General features: G+C 51.5%; 1 long non-coding RNA gene across 1 annotated transcript; it reads left to right on the plus strand.

Moving 5' to 3' along the window:
* The first annotated feature begins 1,281 nt into the window (after positions 1–1,281).
* LOC144335622 (uncharacterized) lies at positions 1,282–4,255 on the plus strand. The gene is made up of 2 exons (XR_013406579.1): positions 1,282–3,528; positions 3,641–4,255. It is a non-coding gene; the product is annotated as an uncharacterized LOC144335622 (long non-coding RNA).
* The last annotated feature ends 228 nt before the right edge of the window (positions 4,256–4,483 follow it).

Below are 4,483 nucleotides of genomic sequence, written 5' to 3' on the forward strand. Positions count from 1 at the left end.
GTGCGCCCATTTCTCAGATCAAGGACCGGCCCACCTTACTACCTCCAAGAGTGCTTTTCTCTCTAATAAGGTAAACTAGCTGATCGGTGGGCCAAGGGCGTTACCGATGGATCTCTCAGTATGGTAGCTGCTTCAGGAGGCCTTAGGAGGCGGTCTTCCAGGATTTTGGGAGCCTTCACTGGTTTTGGGAAACAAGAGATGGGTGAGCAGCAGGCTTTCACCGATACCACCTGGCGGGAACACCTACTCGCTGTTTCCTGGGGAGATCAGCAGCCGCCCTGGGCAGAAAGGGACAAAGAAAATATTTCGCAGCACGCGGGACCTGCAGGGCCTGGGCGGGGGAGAGGCTTAGGAGTGGGAACTAGTACCCGCTGTAAGGTCCGCCATAAGACTTAATATTTGTCTCCAATCGGATGGAGTCCTGGCACAAGCAAAATTAATATTGTTAATGTTATTATTATTTAAAACTATAATATTTTACAAAACATCTACTTTGAAAACTGGACGAGGCCGGGCATGGTGGCTCAACCTGTAATTCCAGAATTTTGGGAGGCCGAGGCAGGCGGATTCCTTGAGCACAGGAGTTCGAGACCCGCCTGGGCAATGTAGCAAGACCCCGTCTCTAGTTATATAATAAAAATTTTTTAAAAAGGAAACTGGGTGAAAATTAACTGTGATTATATAACAATTATTATTATTCTTTTTTACAAACTCATCCTTAAGGCAAAAACTCCGGCCCTTAAAAAAATAAAAACGGGCCAGGCATACTGACTCATGGCTGTAATCCGAGCACTTTGGGAGGCTGAAGTGGGCAGATAACTTGAGGCCAAGAGTTTGAGATCAGCCTGGCCAACATAGTGAAACCTGTCTCTACTAAAAATACAAAAATTAGCTGGGCATGGTAGCTCACACCTGTAATTCCAGCTACTCAAGAGGCTGAGGCACAAGAATTGCTCACACCTGGGAGGTGGAGGTTGCAGTGAGCTGAGATTATACCATTGCACTCCAGCCTGGGTCACAGAGCGAGCCTCTATCTCGAATAATAATAATAATAATAATAATAATAATAATAATAATTGCACCTTTTTCTCTAGGCCCCTGGCTTCCTTATTCCCTTTCCTGCACCCTCTCAGAAGCTCTGCCTTGGTAAGTGTGAGATCAGTGCCACAGCAGGCATGTGTGTGTACAGGGGCTCTGGGCCCAGCACAGAAGCAGACTGGGGGCCACATGCTCACATCTTCAGCCAGCCACTGACAGGACTGGTCTTGGGGTGGGCACAGTAATCCACAAAAACACTCAGGACTCACCTAACTCTCTTCTCCCCACAGCTGGCTCCTTCCCTGCCAGTTCCCCCTCCCATAATGACAAAATCCACAATTGAGTGAGCACTTTATAACCTAAAGAAATTGAAACTAAGAGGGTAAGTTACTTGATCTGGGTCCCAAAGCAGGAGGGCTTAACCTCTACCACCAATTGGTAAAATAGAAAGCCCAGTGGCTCCTCCATTGTCAACATACCTCTCCCCACAAGGCCCTTCAGATACTAACAAGCACTTGCTTCCATCTGAAGTCACCCAGCTGAGATCACACAGGTGCACCCAAATGCCCTGGACCCAGTCCCTCCTCAGGCACTGGACAGATCTGCATATATGCAAGCTTGGGAAGCACGGGGGATTAAACACATGTGGACATTTATGTCAACCAACTACTCATTTATCGAGTAAGCAAAATCTTCCACTAGGGGTGGAAGACAGGAGGAAAGAGATGGAAATATGCTCTCCCTTCCCACCAGGCCTGACTCATATGCTGGTAGATCTTGGGTCTGCAGCTTCCCCATATGTGACCTGAGGCCAGAGGATTATATTCCATGACCAAATGACCACAATCAGAACAAATGGGGAATAGGGTGGGGAACAGGGAATGAGAAGGACACACACACACACACACACACACACACACACACACACACACACGGCTTCTGGGAGGCTTCCCTGGAGAAGATGCTTGGAATATCGAATCCGGGAGGGAAGATGTGAGCAAAACTCGGAGGAGGAGGCCAGAAAATGCAGGTCGCGGTGGGTAGAAGGACGGTGTGGATCCTTGCTCCAGGTGAGCTAGAGCTGGACCGGCAGAGAGCAGGGGCATCTCACAGGGTCCTGGACCCCCGGGCGAAGCCTGGGCAGTAATCAGACGTCCCCTTGCCCACTCAGACGCTGATCGCCTTACCCCCACCCAGGCGGGCACGCACCCGCACTACCCGCCAAACTACGCAGACCCCAGGCGGAGGGCAGAGAAGCAGCTCTCGGTCCGCGGGGTCCGTACCCATCCTGTGGACTCTCAGCTGCCTGACTCTAGGTGGGCCCAGCCCGTCGTCCCCGCCCAAAACCTGCGCCCAGCCTTTGTCAGGTTGATGGCTGAAGCTCACCTCACCTCCCATTCCAGGCAGGGTTTTGTCATTGAACTTGAGTCAGGCAATAAACATTCCTTTACCCCTCCGGAGCCAGGCCGAGACGCGGAGGGGTGGATGGGAAGGGCGGAGGGGGCTATGGAGGGACGCGGGACCCGCCAAGCCAGCGCGGCTTTATCAAACAGCTTCCAATCCTTGCCTTCCCGGGAACACTCGCCGGGTCTGCAGCTGAAAGCCGGATTCTTGAGGCCATCCGGCAAGTCAGGCCAATGTTTTGGTCAGGATCGACATGGTGTAACTTTTTCTGTTTTTCTCCTTGGCATTTCATGTTCGTTTACCTTATTTTAGGCAGTCCAATCGTTAATTTATTTTAATAATCAGGATAAACAAATGCGTACACGAACGAATACTAGCTAAGGCCGATGAATTATTAGAGAGTGTTCGAGTCAGTCGTAACGAGGCCGTCGCAGCTCGGTTTTACAAGCGCCCCTCCCTCGGCGGGATTACCCGGGGGGCTGTCGCCCGCCGAGCTATCCGATCCCGGGCGGCCACCAGAGGCTGCCGAGCCCCGCGGGTCTCCCAGCCGCCTTCCCAGGACCTGGAAACTTCAACTTCGCAAATGGGGCGTCACCCTACTCGGTGGCGGAGGAAATAGCGGCCTGGAGAGCCGTCCGACCCGGGAAACCGGCGCGTCTTTCCCGGCGATCCGCCGACTGCGGAGGCTGCTAGGAGCGGCCTGCTCAGACTGTAGTAGTGCTGCGTGTGTGTGTGTGTGCGCGCGCGCACGCTCGTGTGCTTAAAGAATTCAGGATCCTGGAGCAAGGGAAGATCAAACACTCGATCCCCGGGTCTCTCCCTGGCTCAGTAACATCCAGTTGAAGGTGAACCCGGCGCGCCGGGGCTCAGGGAGGCGCGGGGGCCGCTCCGTCTGGCATGGGGCGCTCCGAGCGCGGGGCTTCCTTTCCACTCCGGAGCCCCCCGCGGCTCAGCGACACCGGCTAACGAGATACCAAATCCGGCGAGGCAACGAAAAGCTCCCGGCCTCGGTATCTGGGGCCAGAGACACCGCAGGGAGGCAGGTCCCCGCCGACAAATCGGAAGAGGCCTGCGGGAGTTAGCCGGGTAATGCTCTCTCTTTCCTACCCGCCCCCACCAATTTGGCTTTTACCTGCCACAAAGCTTGCTTGAACCAAAGGGGTTTGCAGTCTTCTCTTCTTCTACTTTTGATCCCCAGGCCTTCGCGGCCCGGGAAAGAATCCATTCAACCCTTCCGCCTTTGTCGGACCTTCGGGAAAAAGAGGCGTGGGCGCCTGGGTCAAGTTCACGGACCTGGTCTGCGTCTTTTAGGACAAGCGGGGGCACCGTTCCCATTCTGACGAGGAGGGTTCTAAGCATTTGGGACAGTGTGAGGGCGAAAATGAAGCTGCGAGAAAGGACTTTCAATTTTAATCTATTGCCTTAGTCTCACATCCCCTCCCTCTCCCTCAGTCCTGCAGAGGAGAAAAAATCAGATCCGAAGGGAGGCCTTTTATTTGGAAAAATGCGAAGGTCTTATGGAATGAGCTTCCCAGAAATGGTCTTTGGCACGCACTTGGGTAGTTTTGCGTGAGTTCGGTGTCGGCGTTTATAAAAGTTAAGGTTTTACAGTATTCGGCACAACGGTTTCTGTGGAATTCGATTCAGAGCAAAAAAGATCGCATCTACACTGCTTTCCAAAAAGCTTCGGACTCAACACATTGAAGTAATTTTCCCCAACATCCTGGTTCCTACCATACCCTTCCACCCCCCTTTTTTTTTACAGCGCCTGATGCAAAATGATATTCCTGCCCCTTAAAAAAAAAAAAAAGAACCTCAAAGTGGAAAAAAACTATCTCGATCGCAGCAAGTAGAATATGGGTCTTAAAACACAGAGCTACCTTTAAAACTTTTTTATAAATAGCCCCTTTTAAATTAAAAAAATTTGTTTCAATGTGTATGTGTTATACTTTTCAACCACTGTTAATAGTTACTTTTTGTTTCCTTTCCCCTCAGCCTAGTTATATACAACATAATCTGGTTTGAAAACATAGTGTACATT

This window comes from Macaca mulatta, chromosome 16 (genome assembly GCF_049350105.2).
Source record: "Macaca mulatta isolate MMU2019108-1 chromosome 16, T2T-MMU8v2.0, whole genome shotgun sequence".
NCBI classification, from domain to species: Eukaryota; Metazoa; Chordata; class Mammalia; order Primates; family Cercopithecidae; genus Macaca; species Macaca mulatta.